Source organism: Cygnus atratus, chromosome 1, assembly GCF_013377495.2.
Source record: "Cygnus atratus isolate AKBS03 ecotype Queensland, Australia chromosome 1, CAtr_DNAZoo_HiC_assembly, whole genome shotgun sequence".
In the NCBI taxonomy this organism is placed as follows: domain Eukaryota; kingdom Metazoa; phylum Chordata; class Aves; order Anseriformes; family Anatidae; genus Cygnus; species Cygnus atratus.
The window spans coordinates 59,282,282-59,298,675 of NC_066362.1; the positions used below are offsets into that span (position 1 = coordinate 59,282,282).

General features: G+C 36.0%; 1 long non-coding RNA gene across 3 annotated transcripts in view; it reads right to left on the reverse strand.

Moving 5' to 3' along the window:
• Nucleotides 1-12,706: 12,706 nt before the first annotated feature.
• LOC118256050 (uncharacterized) overlaps nt 12,707-16,394 on the reverse strand; it is a 76,131-nt gene continuing 72,443 nt past the window's right edge. The window contains exon 5 of one of the 3 annotated variants that reach the window (XR_004781139.2): nt 12,707-15,059. This is a non-coding gene — a long non-coding RNA (uncharacterized LOC118256050). The remainder of the gene's footprint in view (nt 15,060-16,394) is intronic. The other 2 variants (XR_004781138.2, XR_004781137.2) reach the window with 2 other exon arrangements.

The following is a 16,394-nucleotide window of genomic DNA, read 5'->3' on the forward strand; positions in this document are numbered from 1 at the left end:
GGCCAGTACCAGTTCATAATAGTTTTCAATATGTTAATATTTGGTAATGCTGCAAATAGAGTTCCATACGGAATAAGACTACCCAGGCAGTGTAACTGAGAACCAGCAGGTTTTTTTTCTCCCCCAAACCTGTGTTTGAGTTTCTTGTGTTGATGGATGCAAAACAAGCTGATTTCTGAATGAGCCATTTCTAAAAAACTATTAGTCTTTGGAATGAGAGAAAAAAAAAATCCAGTCTGCCATATGGGGTGAATGTATAGATATAGATGGGATAGAATATTTTAAACTGAAATGATACAGAAGTATATATCTTTAGAGAGATAAAAGCTCTCCCCTTTAAAAATCAGTAGCTTACCCAGAGTTAAATACCAGCAATCCAACATTAAGTCTATAAAAACATTCTTCAGCTCAAATTCTCTATCTTTTCTTGTCAGTATGATTAAAGGCTCAGATGTAATGTAACTGATGTCTAAGGAACTTTAATTTTCTTTTGATAAACTGAAAAAAAAAACACAAAAAAAACCAACAAAAAACCCACCACATTTCTCTAATGTTAATCCAAGGGGCACAATGTTACAATGGACTCCTTGTGATGCACTAAAACATGTGAAAATCTGTTTTCATCTTCAGAGCCCTTTACTAACAGCTACTACAATACCCAGCCAGATACAAGGGTGCTTGCAGTGGATTAGTCTGGAGCAATTAGCTATCAACACTTGGTAGTTGTTGCTATGGTGGGAAGAGAGGCATATATAATTTCCCATAATGATGACAGTAAAATAGTGATTGGTTAAGAATCAATCCCAGTAGGACAGGGAACATCTGAAAGTAAGTAGGAGAACCTGAGGACCTGCAAATTAGGGATGACAGCTCCTAAACAGCATGTGGGGGATGTGAGAGGGTGGAGGCACTGGTATTTGATTTCTGTATTCTACCATATTCACCACTTTTGTCTCACTGTTCTTTCACGATTGCCAGGACAGGTGTGCATGCTGCCTTAAACCTCTGTGCAGAGCAGGGCTGTACTACTGCAATCACTATTATGACGTGAAACAGAGGAATATGAAGTCTATACAGAATGAAGTCTACAGATACGAAGTCTATGGCAGAAATGAAAACTTTTTGTTGCCTTCATGATTCTAAGCCAGCGCTATAATGCAGGGCCACCTTTCTGCCTCTTCTCTAGAAAGAATATCTAAGACATTTCCTGTGACAATGTACATAGCACATGCAACGTTCATCTATATTTTAAATTGTTTCATCTGATAGTTTATGCCTTGGATCGTTTAAGAAGAAATTTAACATGACATAAGTTCAGCTCAAAGGAATTCATCATGTCTGTATCATCTCTGGAATGAAATGTCTCTCCTATCCCTTGTTTCCATTTTCATTCAAATTGGACGGAAGAAACAGCCCTAGCAGATTCAGCTCGTCAGCTATATTGCTGGTAAAAATCTGTTTGGAAACAGATTCCTCCACATGAATATGTGTGTGTTAATTAGCCCCTTTTGTGTCAGCCTGTTTCTAAGCCAAGTCTGAAGAGTCATTTGAGGGCACCAAATGTCTGTTCTGAAGAGAGGCTTACATGATTGAGAGTGTCATGACCACTTGAAAAACTTTCTTCAAGGATGAGAACTTTTCTGTTGGCAACATGTTATCAGGAACATCTAGTCCAGCACCATCAAGGATTTTTCTGTTTATTTTAAAAACATGCAGACACTACAACTTTTGGTTGTAGTGATACCGAGAATTGAGGGCAGAAGGAAAAATACTCAGAGAGAGATTGATTTAATGAACAAAGTACATTTCATATTGAATAAGTACCTGGATTTAAGTGCCACAAGTTTACCTATCACCTCCTGCTTCATCTGTAACACTTTTAAGCACAGACCGAGGCCAAGAAATACAGCTAGAGACTATGAATTTCATACCCTATTAAGAAGACTGGCAATGAACAAATGAGGTGCACTGGTCAACCTGCAGAAAGAATTAAGTCCAAGGGTATCTGCATGATATGTGCCCATTTTTACTAAATGTGTGGACATAAAAACCTTCCCTTCTTGGCTTATCTAGTTGTAGCCAAGGAAGCACAACCTATTCCAAACCATCCTGACTTCATTGGCTCATATAAGGCCCCAATCCTCTGGATGGAACTGGAGTGAGCAAGGAAAAACTAACCCATTTCCTAACTAAACCAGCAAGTTTCTTCATTCCCTTCCCCCATAGCAAGTCTATGAACTCACTCTATCTTTCCCACAACTCTTTTCTCAAAGAGAAACAAGGGTTATTTTTCTCATAACCACCCCAAACTGCATTTCTGAGAGGACACTACTTCCTTCCATTCTCAACAATTTCACAGGCTGCCAGAGGCTGCCCGTCTTCCCAGAAGTCACTCACAAAGTCAACAAGCAGTTTACCCTCTAACTGTTTTGATGTTGGCCTGCCTTCCAGCAATTCTCAATTGGCACATAGTCTCCTGCAGACTATAATCAGCTTGGCACAGGTTAAAACAGCCATGCCAGGGCTACGGCCAGAACGAGTCGAGTCAACTGCTGTGTTGCAGTTACAGTTTGTCTTGTTAGAGTTTCATCAGCACACTCAAGACCAAATTCTCTGACTGCCCACATTGTCTGGCACTTTGAATCTCCTTTATGTCGAACTGAGAGCATTGCACTCTTAATGGGAAGAAATAAATCTTAAGAGAGCTGTCCTCCAGCATACTCTGAGTTCCTTACACAGCTAAGATGTTCTGCTCTCCAGCCACACACCCCATTATTCCAAAAGCATCAAATCACAAAGGCTCCTGTTACAATCTCGTATCAAACTGCCTAACACCCATGCCTCTACACAAGATACAGCCCTTCAGAAACCTTGCTGAACAGACCAAACTCATAAGGCAGGCATTTATCCTTTGGATACAACACATTCACAACAGGGAGAAGGGCATAATGAGGTCCTCAGAGATAAGTATTAGGAAGTGGACTTCATCACTCCCTGGGAGGAGAAATGTAATGAGGCAGATACCAAGGTCTATCCTGAGGATCTCTTTGCAGATAACGACAGTGGAACATCACTCCTATCTATATGGCCACAGTCCCCTTCCCACTAAGCCACAAGGGCAGTCTTGGCAGATGAGATCACCATTCAGAAAAAGTAAATAATCAGCACAGACTGTTAATATGATTAAGCACACAGCTGCACCCATCCAGTCAGCTGACCTGTTTGTTGTAGTTCTATATATAAAAAAATGGGGAGTCCAGGCAAGTGATTTTACCTACCTGACCAAGAAAAGCATACAGAGGAGGCATCCAGAACATCCTCAACACTGAACAGTAAAGTGACTGCTAGGTACAGGTTTCCCAAAGGGTGACTGACAGACGTGGAGAAGGAGCTCTTTCTTGACTCCTGAGTTTGTTGTTGTTTTTTGCTTGTTTGTTTGTTCATTTGTTGTTTTGTTGTTGTTGTTGTAAGGCAGGACATTATTTGCAGTAGGATATAGAAACCATAATGTTGGGCATTTTTTAATGAATACACAGTGGAGAAGTCAACAATCTGTACAATTGAGAAGTCACTCACTCTTTATCCATTGTTCTTCCAGAAGCACATGTTGCTCTTAGGGGACAACTTTTTTTTTTTTTTTTTCTTACATGCTTTGAAAAACCTTATCATTATCTGACCCATATTCAAATTTTCTGTTTTTCCCTGATCAACTGGCAAAAACTCATTAACACTGTGAAAGCATCCAAACAAAGTAGCCCTTAAAGGGCACTGTTTTCATAAAAAGTTCATTATCTAATCTGAATGAAATTAATATGGATAACCTTTTCATGTAGATTCTGACTGTATTGGCCATAAACATCTTCTGGTTATTGGTAGTGTTGTAGTTTTACAACAGAGAAAAAAAAGACCTGTCATTAGATCTGTCATGCAGGGTTCACTACTTTTTAAGCCTCCCTCTCTTCATGTAAGTCTAATACGATCTGCTTAAATTGGAAAGCAGAAATAACTTTTACACTTAACTACAAAACCTGTTTTTGCTGTTTATGAAGACAATCTGTTATTTTGTTCTAATGACCAATATATGTTGATAAAGATGCTAAACTTCCCTTACTTTGCAAGAGCAGTGTCTACCAAGATCAAGGTCTTCACTGGGTTGGAATAAAGAGTGGCAGTCCATGCTCTCCTGACAGGCTTTTTCAAGAATGCCATAGTTCTGAATGATCCTTATAGCTCTCTCCACATGGCCAATCCACCTGCTTCATAGGCAGTGCCTCTGTGCTTTAAGTGAACCAGAGGAAAACTCAACAGAATGAGGGCAGCCATTCCATGCAGCTAAATTCCTTGCAGTCTCATTGTATAATATTACAAAGGATGCTCACAATGAATGCCCAGAATGACCAAGACACAGTTGGGCAGAACTGAGTAAATGCTGTTACCCAGTTACCCAGATATGATCTTGGTGCAGCAAAGAGAAGCTGAGACTAGAATGAGCACTGGCCATAGGGACACAGTACTCAAGATCCAGTGACCATCCATACAGAAGGCAGAATGGTGTTTCTTTGTCTCTGGGCAGTAGGTTCACCTCCTTCCTTGGAGCATCCTGCTTCCTCCCTCACTCCTTTCCTACCATGCAGTCACAGAAAAAATCAATGACAATGTTGAAGGGAAGCACTGAGAAGGCTCCCTAATGAAAGGCAGCATGACGGACCATGGAGAGGGATATAGAGCAAAGAAGAGAGCAAGTATCCTTACAAGAGATGTTACAAGAGACTGTATCCCAAGAACATCCTGTGAACTTGAATGACTGAGAATCATGTGATAGCCACTGCAGCCTTGTACATGTCCCCTCCCTGAGCTATCCTTACTGGGGAGATTCTCTGGAACATTTTAAAGGAGCTACATAACTGTAGAAATCTAGGATACATTAGTAACTTTCTTCATTTTTTGAGCTTGCTTTAGTGCAGGAGAGCTTCTGGGCCATCAAAACTTTTCCTAGACCATGAAGGGAGGTAAAGTCCAAGAAAAAGGTATTTCCACTGGCCTATTGTATTGATTGAAAATATTTCCCAGCTACTACTATAACACATGCATATATATATATATATATATACAAATATAAATCAAGTTTCACCACCTTGCAATATCTTGATTTCTTTCCTGAAGTTATAACCAATGTGTATTTATTTAACATTTTGAACAAGTTGGGACATGTCTGTCTAACAAAAGTCTAGTAAAACATACCCATGTTGGCAGTGAGGCACTGAATATTAAGTTTCTCTTGGAGAAACCTCTTAAATATAAGCAACTAATAAATATTTGTTGTTGTTGTTGTTAATATAGGTCACAATTTTATGCTTTATCAAAAATCAGTACGTGATGGTACACTTGAATCTGTGTGTGGCTTGCTTTCTTTTTTCCTTTTTATACTTTTGGTATTAATTCAATTTCAGAGTTCCTACAAATTTACTGTAAAGGATCTGTTTGACAATGAGAGAATAAGTTGCCAGCCATGCCAATTATAGTGATTTTGTGGTGTGGGACTGTAGGCCACTGGGAACTAAAGACCGGTGCCAGAAAAAAAGAAAATGCTTTTCTAGGCATCTCTGTTTCCTTCACAATTCTATTCACTTATTCAACTCAAGCTACGGCTTACTAGTATGTTATCTAAAGAAAGAGATTAGGTTTACATTAGGAATTTTTGAGTAGCTGATATTAAACAGGGACACAGAAGAAATTCTTTTTCTTTTTCTTTTTCTTTTTTAATCTTTTTTTTTTTCTTCCCCTTAGGAAAGTAGCATCTGGAACAAATAGAGTCTTTAACTGATTATCATTAACACAATTGTGTTGTGTTCTCAAAAAGCTATTAAAAAGTGTTAACATGGTTACATCATGAACTTCAGCTGGTTCTTATAACACATGAATCAACTCATACCAGAAATGTTCACATCGTGTATATTTAAGATACTGTATTTTAAAACATGATCTTGAGAATATTTTCATTAAATTTAAGATGATTTACCAATTCCTGCAGTTAATTTGAGGATAGATTTAGTTCCCCTTATCACACCAAACAGTATTTAAGCATATATGTAAACATATTTAAAGGTCCGTAGGTAGTAAGGCATGAATCAGCTTGGAAGAAGACAAAAGCTTTTCTTTTTCTTTTTTTTCTTTTTTTAATTAAATCATTCTGTAGTTCCTATTATTCAAACACTGCCTTTAAAAGGGTATCATACATGATTAAAATTAAAAACAGACTACATTAATTTTAAAATAAATTAATAAATAATCATAATCAGTATGTGTCTTGAAGGTTCTATAAGGATGTTAAAAATGTCTCCTTGTCTAAAGCCCCAGTGGAAAGTGACAGCTGTTTTTACTATGCACAGCATGGTGTATCACTACAATACAGGAAGGAAAGAAAAACATAGCCATCTGTAACTGCAGGGATAAAATCAGGGACCTAGGATCTATCATTAACATCTGTTACAAACCTGCTTTTTTGTCACCAGTGTATCCCTACACACCTTTATGGAGAATAACTGTATCAGCTAAACCATTTCTTTCAGCAAACATATTCTTAGCAGAACATCCCAGGTAAATCATGAAAACACCTCAGTTAGTTCATCATATATAGTGATATTATAGCCAAAGGCCATGTGGCTGCTGAACTCCGAAAGGATTTTATGTGTTTGGAGCAATGACTTCTCAACCCACCCGACAGCCACAAAAATCCAGTAGTAGTTGGCAAGTACAAATAGTTAGTACACAGTGCATCTGGATCACTTCAAATCTTTTAACATACAAGGTCGTGTAACGCATGCCTCAGTCAATTGGAAGGCTGAGCCATATGAAAATACATGAAGCTGTTTCCCAGACAATGTTTAGTCAGTGAGGTTCCTGTGACTACACATGGACAGTGAAACTGAGTAGCACATCTAAGCTCCCAAGTTCAGATGCACATCTTGTACACATCCTGAGTCTTTAGTCAAGAACTGAGTATGTACTCTTCCTTGTGGTTTCCAAAGAAAGGCAGTGCCCAGGTTGCCTGCTCTGTGAAGTGTAGTCATAGCCTCCAGAACCAGCATCACTGATAAGTATGGCACTGGCCACAGGCCAGTTTTCCACAGGCTATTTTTCATATCTTTGGGCACTACATGCCATGTGCAGTGTTGGAGAAGCAATAATAATTGTACTAAATGGTAATTTTGTGGCAGGGAGAACGAAGCATGAGCAAAAGGAGTGAGTTTCATTCTCAAAGCCCAAGAAATGACATCTTTGCTGTTCAGATGGATGTTTTGCAAGACTGGAAAGTGGTCTGGGCAATGCCAAACATGTGGCTGTTCATATTGCCTTGATTCCAGCCTCTTATTTACCTGTAATTACATGACCACATAGTATTTCCCCCAGAGAAATCCTCTCTTCTCCAGGGAAGAAACTGAATGTACAGTGGGGGCTGATTAAAGGGCTCAGGTGCAAGAGTAGATTTTATTTTTTTTTTCATATGATGCGCTTGATTTTTCAACAGTAAAATCCCTCTTTTTAACTTAGAGGGTAAAGGATGTAATTTTTATATAGTAGCAATGTTATTGATTTTTTCAATGGAAGAAATACTGGCAAAACAAACAAATCTTGTTCCACATGTATCAGTAAAAAATTGAACATGATGTTTTACATTGAACATAGTGTTTTACATGTATTACAATACGAATAGATTCAAATGTACCAATCACAACAAAAAGTAGACAGAAAAGCATCTAGCACACTTTTGTTGCCATATAAACAATATATGTTTATAGAATAAGAACAGCAGAAAATAAAAATGATCAGTGAAGATTAGAATATAAGAAACAGAAACTTAAGCCTATGAGAGCACTGTAATCTTCTGCAAAAAGGATTGAAAGATAAATTTTAAACTACAAAAAAGCAATGCGTTCTGAGACAGTATGTTTCAATCTTGCTATAATGCCCATGGTTCATTGATTAGTATATTCAGTGTTAGTGCTGTAATACTATACAAAAATATTCAAAGCTTACACGACACAAAACTTCAAACAAACTTCACTGTGCCTGTTAAAATTTGCTTAAGTTTTGACAGGTTAATTTTGTACCTGCAGTCTTTATGCCAGCTTACGTAACAATTGCTGGCACCCCTCTAATGCTATGAAGAATAAAATACCATGTCTCCTTCCGTACCCAGCACAAACCAAATCAACACTGAATCTGCTCTGCCTTGTTCAGCTAAAATGTGATCTTAGGTCCACAGCTGGTGTGGCTCAGACTTGTATTTCTAAATGACCCACTAGCATATAGATCTGGTGTTATAGAAACATAGCCTAACCACTTCACATGTAAAGAAAAGCAGATAATATTAAAGAATTCATAAATTTAGAACTGACAGATCATCAGCGGTGTTTGTCACCACCACTAGATAGGACTCGATGCTGTTGCAATGTCTACTTATATTGTCAGAGTTTGCTTTATTGGGCTTGGTAAAAATCTGAAGCATTCGCCAAATGACAGAGAACTACAAAAAAAAACACAAACAGTACAAAGTATAGGTAGACAGAATGCTTATAGGTATATTTTCCTTTCTCTCAAGAAACAAAATAATAGAAATAGAAATACAAACATAAAGAGAAAACATATTGATTTAAACATCAAGTAAAGATTTTCGTTCCAATGATAAAATCTGCTACTCAGACTGCTGCTACACTTTTCAACTCTTAAAGGAGTTAATTCCAAACACTGATATTTGGAAGCCTCTCAAAATTGCACCAATATTAAGTACTTTATTATAATGATGCTGTTGCCCATAAAAAGAAAGATTTTAAACAGCAACACTTCTTTATAGAAACAATAATAATCTTTGATCTACAAAAAGTCCTATGTAACAAAATGGCATGCAAGAAAAATAAGGATTGAAGATGTGATAGCTGTAAAATGAAAGTAGAGAAAAATAAAAGCCCTGTTTAAATAGATAACAGATATAGATAAGTAAATAGATAAGTGTATCCCCTCCCTCAATCTTTTCTGAAAAAAAAAAAAAAACACAACTAAAATACTAACAATGAAGTCAGTTCGCTTATGAGTCTTGTTTATCTCCAACATCTAAACTTCTATCCCATGATATTTCTTACAGAGCTTGCCTGTCTTTAACAATGATAACGCTTGTTTTCTTACTTTTTTGCGTGTTTTTGGATATGACAAAACATTTTGGATTTGTGACTTTTTTATTTTTTAAAAAGATCAATCAGATATTCCACATAACACTGAAGGAAAATAGGTTAAATAGTTTTGGAAAGGTTAAGTAAGATTCAAATAAGTCTTGCCAGTCTTAAATGGTAACCACCTATTAGCATCAAAAGAAGCCAACCAATGCTGCAGGTGTTCATTATCACTAGAAAGCAATCTAAGAGGCAGTAGCCTCTTTGCCAGCTGCTTTTTTTTTTTTTTTCTTCTCCTGTACAGGGGCATGGCTCAACCCATAATCAGGTTCAGGAACTGAAAACAAAGTTTCATACCAATGAGGACACTATTCTATAAATCAGACGAGTGGACTAAAGTTTATTTACTAAATTGTTGCCTATACCTGACAAGGAATAACGTAGTGTTAGTACCATATAATGAACAACAAATTACTTCAGAAAAATGTTGTCAAATAAGGTCTTTGACAAGAACACTTGTGAAGAGTGTAAAATGAAAAATAAGAAAATAAGTAAAAGGAAGCATCTGTTGGGAATTCTTCCAGCTGTGCTTAACACTTTTGGAAGATGACAGAGACATAGTACGCGCAGGGCTATGCAGTAACTTTCACTTCCTATAAATATACAGAGGTGTTGTTCTGGCCACCATGATGTTTTTCAAAAAATTCATAGCATGGTTTGCTCTGTTTTCCATCTACAAGCTTAAAAGCACATCACAAAGCATTTCAGAACTGCTGATCCTATTTTACAGATGGGAAAATAGAGAACCGATTGGAGTGATGGCTCAAGTGGCTTAAGGTAATACAGTAACGCAGGGGTACAAATGATAATATGAGCCAAGTTCAACACAGTCATATTTAAGATCTATTAGATATCAAAGAAGCATTTTAATTTGTTTTAATGCATTCTTGTGCAGGATGCACTGAAATCTGAAACCACAGACAAAAATGGTCTCAATGGCCTAAGCAACCATCACTATTCAGAAAACCTAAAAGCATAATCAATGAAAAAATAGTGAATCAAAGCTGATGAAAATAAAGGGGTGAAAAATACATTACACTTACTAAATGGTTATTGTTCAGAACCATAAAATCCATGCATGAGTTAAGGTAGATGCACTCCTTCTATTTTGCTAAATGCAAAGCCTAATTCTGCTACAGTCCAACATACTCTATATTTTAGAAATTATTTGGAAAGAGGGAAAGGAATTGTGATTTGGTCGTTTGATGAGAAAATACTGCTTACAATGCAGTAACAGTTGCAGAGATAGTCAGTATATGCTATGGCTACCATATAGATTGAAGTCAAAGCTTTAAATGGCACTGGTTAGCTCTTTATTACAGTGAAGCACACATCAATAAGAACCAACATAGCTTTTATTTGTGGCAATTTTAACATTATGTGGGTTCTTTCTTACAGTCATTAGAATTTCAGCAATTTTAGTAGCTCAGTAGTTAAATAAATTATTCAGTAGTTTCTTAATGAAAGCACAGTTGATCAAAATCTGAAAGTTATAATTAGGTGAAGTTATTTATGGGTTTCTGTTAATTTTTCATTAGCTCTTAGTGTTTTGATAAAAATAAACCTGAGTATCATTGTAGCTAATAGGTCAAATTAAAGGTGACCGATGGATCTTTATTTTCTATTTGAAGAAAAAAAAAAAAAAAAAGAAAAATGTCAATAAGGGGGCTTAGTCTTTGAAGATGCAGAACGTACTGGCTTCAGTCCACAAAACACTGTATAAATTTTATGAGATAAGCCACTTGTGTGTAGTAAATCATGGGAGTGAAGAGAACTGAACACAGAAGAGTCCTAAGCAATGCACTAAAAGCCAGAATAAATGTAAATTAAATAAATTAAAAATGGACTAAGTGACTGTTTCTTTTTGTTTAGAGACATCTTATTTCATCTCTAAGTGGTGTTTGCTTGCAAGAAAGGTACAGACGTAAAGTATTCCTTATTGTTATTTACGAAAGATCTCTTCAGGTCAAGATAAAACGTATGGGTATTTTTGCCATGTTCTCATACCACCTGATATGTAGGGAAATATGCAACCTACCTGTGACAAAATTTACAATATTCAATTTGCTCTCTTTTACAGTCCTTTCTGAAGCAGGAAAAGAAAAATCAAAAAACATCACACAGAGACATTAGAAGTCACGTGCATATTTAACACCATTAAATATATCTGCTAGGCTATATTTTATAAAAATGTATGATCAACAGATAAACCCTTGTGATGACTCAGGAAAAACAAGTACGTCTTCACAATTCATCTAAATGTGGAGGTAAAAGTTTAGGAAATGAAAGAAATATCTACGGCCATGCATTTTTCTCTGGGTGTCAGAGACATATAAGTGGCAGTGCAAATCATCCTTCATCTACCAGGAAGCCACACACACACATCCCAGGCTATCGTAATTCTCACTTGTTTTGCCTTCTTTCTCTCTATGCAAGCATAGTGCTTATGCAGTCACATTTCTCAATTTTCTTTCTTTGTTAAATCTGACTTTTTGCTTCTTTTAGAAATAAAAAGAAAAAAAAAAAAGCAACTATTTGGAGCAAAGATGATCTATTCAGTGCTTAACATTGGGAAAGGGAGAGCCAGAATACAGACGGCTGAAACTGGGAATTTCCAGTTTAATGGAAAATTCTGGTATTCTGGTTATTCTGAATCAGAACAAACTATTTCAAAATTTCCCACAAAACAGAAATTAAAAAAAAAATGCTTTCAAAAATGTTGAAACACATTTTGTTTGGGCTTTCTAGTTTTGTTTATTTTACATTAATTTTCATATTTTGTATTTTTGTTTTGCCAGTCATAGCTACACATCATCTCATGCCACTTAGTAATAATAAATGTTACTTCCATAATGTATACTATTTTTTAAATTTAAGTATTCAAATTGTGCAAACAATATACGTAATAGTTGATGTATATTTCCTTTAGGTAGGAAAATAAGATCAATATTTGGCTTTGAACTAATTTTAGAAGCAACTGTTACTAAATCCTAGGGGAAAAAAAAATACTAATACAAGGATATTCAAAATAGCTGCGATTATAATTTATATGATAAATTAAAATTGTCATAGTACTCCATACTTCAGTTCACAGACAACCCACGTGTTAATTTTGGCTGTTCTTTACACCAATTGTTTCTGCTATTACTCACAAGTAGTAACTCATAAACAGAAATTCTGGACTCACACATCCATCCTCCTCTTAAAACACGTTTTTCTTGATCTATGAATATAAAAGGTTTCAATTTACTTGATCCTCATTTAATCATGAAACTTCCACGTTCCCTGTTTTGCCCTAAAGAGAAAATGCTTTTCAAGGCACTGCTCTTCTCGTTAGTCTGCCTTCAATACTGCCAATGTAATGATGGCTCACATTGCACACCTTCATTCTGCCCATCCAATTTGTACCTTGCTTTTCATGTAGTGGTGATGCTACTTAGGCTACCAGGAGAAAAAGCTATTTTTTTTTTTTTTTTAATACAATTATTTAGCTCAAATGAATTACTAGAATAATTCATTTCTTGATTTCCTATTTTCTTTTAACTGGATGAAAGGAATTTTCCAACGTATACCTGGCTTATCACTAACTTCAATGCAACATACTCATAAAATACTCACTTTCACCCCTTTCTCCAGAGTTGTTTCCTAGAAAAGAAAGCTAAACTTCTCCAATAGCAAACATAATATTTTACAAATAACTCACTAGAGACTGTAAGAGCTAAACAATCATTTGCGTGTTTCAGGAAATAATACTAACATTGTAAATAACATTTTATCTTATCCAAAAGCAAGCAAGATGATTTATGAAGCAAATAAAAAGAGACAGCTCCAAACCAAAAGGCCTTAAGTTGGAGGCTAAGCAAAGAATAAGGAAACTACATTCAGATCATGCCGAAATTCAGTGAAATGTTACATTCTCCACTTTAAAACCTCTTCAGAAATGGATCACAAAAATAGTAAATGACAGAAGACATAGTATCTCTGTAAAGAAGCCAAAGGTAATACTCAGGCCAAAGACTGTGCTTACAAGAATCCCAGACCAGCATGCCAAAATAAGGCCGCCTTGTGGGGTTCATTTACCTAAACACAGGTGCTGAAGGCCATCTGAGATGACCCAAAGTATCCAAGAAATCTACACGGCATCAGCAGATATGACACAGAGACCTCAGGGAAATACATATCCCTCTGTAGTGGAAGCTGGAAGACATGCAGGATATCCCACAGCACTAAAAATGACACTAAATGCCTAGATTTAGGTAAATACTGCCTTTAATGCCTAGCATCATGATTGGGACCTCAAAAAGTTAAACATATATATATATAAATATATAACATACACAGTTCCCATTAGTGTGGTGAACTGAATTCAGTAGCCAGTCAGTAGGCTAAGGGAAGACTGATAAGACATCATTCCTTCACAAGGGTCTTCTGCCTTTTGGGAGGAACAGGGGACACATTACCATGCCGTTCAATATGGATCAAAAACCTCTTCACTGTATCTCATTGCATTTGTGTCTGTTCTGTGCAGGATGAATGCTTTTAAAACAACATAATAAAAGATGATATTGTCACTGCTATTTTCATATAATAAAGAACTTCTGTTCACCAACCACTGTGCTAATTGTCTTCTTTCATCCTGTCTTCCACCATGGTCTTAGCCCTATAAAGGTGGTGTCTATTCTATCTTAGTTCCAGAAGACTTATAATCCCAATATAATAAAAGAAAAAACTGTTACAGATAACAAATAACTGGATATAGGTAACATTGATCCAATACAGGAAAGTGCAAGAGGATGTCATGCTGGTTGCCTTACTATAGTTCGGATTGTTCAGGCATTGTGGCAATGTTCCTACCTTTTAAGGAAGAATTTTAAAAGGCATAATGTATTAATTCAGGTAATTGATTAATTACAGTTTTGTTAGCTGTCTTGTATAAAACAGAGTTCTCCCTGGAAAGACTAACAAATGAGCATTACAGAGTTACAGCATGTTAATGAAATCATAGGAGTATTAAAGTGCAAAAGATGAGAACACAAAAGATCAGAACATATAAACTCCTAAATATCTGATTATCTCACATATTTCATAAATCTTTATGGATATTACATTGCTCTGGGCTATAGTTAAGAAGCCAAACAAAGATATCCATGCTAGTGTCTTTTGATATCAAATAACTATACCCGTTCCATTTTTTTTTTTTTTTTGGTGAGCTGATTATATTTTGTGAGCATTTTTATGATTACTGCACATTCTGTTGCTTACAGGTACAACTGCACTCAGTCACTAAGTAGTAAATCATACTTTACTTATTCTAAATTGTTTATAATTCAAAAGCTATTATATTTAAAAAAGAAGAAATTAAAAAATTTCCAGTAGTTAGTAGACTTCTATACTGACTATGATACTACAATCAGAAGAGAAGCTATATTTTAGGAAAGTAGTGATCCTCAGATAAATATGTCCTGAGGAATGTTTTATTCTCTAGAAAATAAATAAATAAATAAATAAATAAATAAAAATGGAATGACCTGTGAAGAAAAGCACTGCGCTGACTATGTAAAAAATTACTACGAAAAACCTCTCTTGAATGTATTCTCTTTTCCCATCTTTTCACAGTATCACTTTAAAACAACAACTAATCGACAAAAGTGAAGTGCTTTGGAAAGTGAGATTGGATGGCTAGAATGAGGGTATAGAGTTCAGAATGGCTCCATGGAAAGAAAGAGGATCAGCAGTTATGTAGAGACACCACGATTCTTTGGCTACCATGAAAGCCAAAATTCCATCTTCTACTGCGTGCTGCTGTCATGACCAAGACAGGCGTAGTAAAACCTGGGAGAAAAAAAAAAAGCAGTGAAATGAGGGTTTGAAGATTAGGCAGTGGGGAACTGATAAATGTGTGGATTCCTTCTGTTATTTCAGAAGAAAAAGCAAGAAGAATTACATGCACCCCTCTGCAGTATGTACTTCCCACATTCTCCTATAGGCTGGTGAAATAAATGATACATGTGCTGTGAGTTACATTGGGTATCCTCAAGGTACGTGTAGAACATGTGTACAGTTCAATGAACTCTGAAATGCAGAGGAAAAAATAAAATATAACAAGATATTAAAACAGAGTGCCTGCAGTACAAATGTGTGTTAGAATACTTGAAATTGTAGTTGGTATTACCTCAACTAAACAAACTTACCTCAAAGCCCCCAGTGATTCTACCATTATACTACATTAGAGTAAACCCCTTCCAAAGAGCAATCAGCTTAGCTAACCATACACAGCTTAAAACTACACAGAGCTGAGTATTAGCCATTTGTAGAGGATACTAATAACTAAGCATGTCCTTTCTGCCTGGCAAGTACCATATAGTTCAAGGTGGATCTGAAAACTGAGAGTGGACCTACGCCAATATGATCTCAATTGTTATTTTCAATAATAGAGTACAGCTAGCACCTCAACATGCAACTGTCTGTGACATGTATTTGGCTGCAGTCTTATTTAATCCTCTACTTTTAAAATGCCATCTTCCAAAATCAAAGGCTAACAAGTACAAATTGTATCCATAAAACAGCATCACAACTTTATTCTCAATAGCTAAGCATTGAAATGCAAGCATACATTATAAATAGAAAAACAGCTGGCTTGGAGCACATTGCAAGCCACTAACACAGTTGAGGGATTTGAATGACATCATAACCCGTGAGAGCATGTTGCTGGCCAGCTGGTGTTATTTATAATATACTCATAATTGAGGAAAAATAAAAAGGCAAAAGTTAGGTATTACAGAACTAACAAAGTAAGTTAGTTTGAATTCTCTCTTTTCCAGTGTCACTTAAATTATCAAGAGTAACTATGAAGATGACTACTGAAAAGGGGGGAAATCACTTTATAATTACAACAGAACATTTAAAATAAAAGTCATAGAAGCCCCTGAAGCTGGGCTTCTTGTGTTACTACATTCATAGCACTGTAAATTCTAGGAAATTATATGACTTCTGTGTGGTTGCTAAAAAATCACAAAGCTATTTTGCCCTATTTACAAGTAATGCTCAACAATTATTTTACTTTTAGCAAATTGCAAGCTGTTATTTTAGGGTTAATAGCACAGAGAGTTGGAGGGTTTAATTGTTACTCAGCATATAGGCGTGCCAAGTTTAATAATGTAAATACGC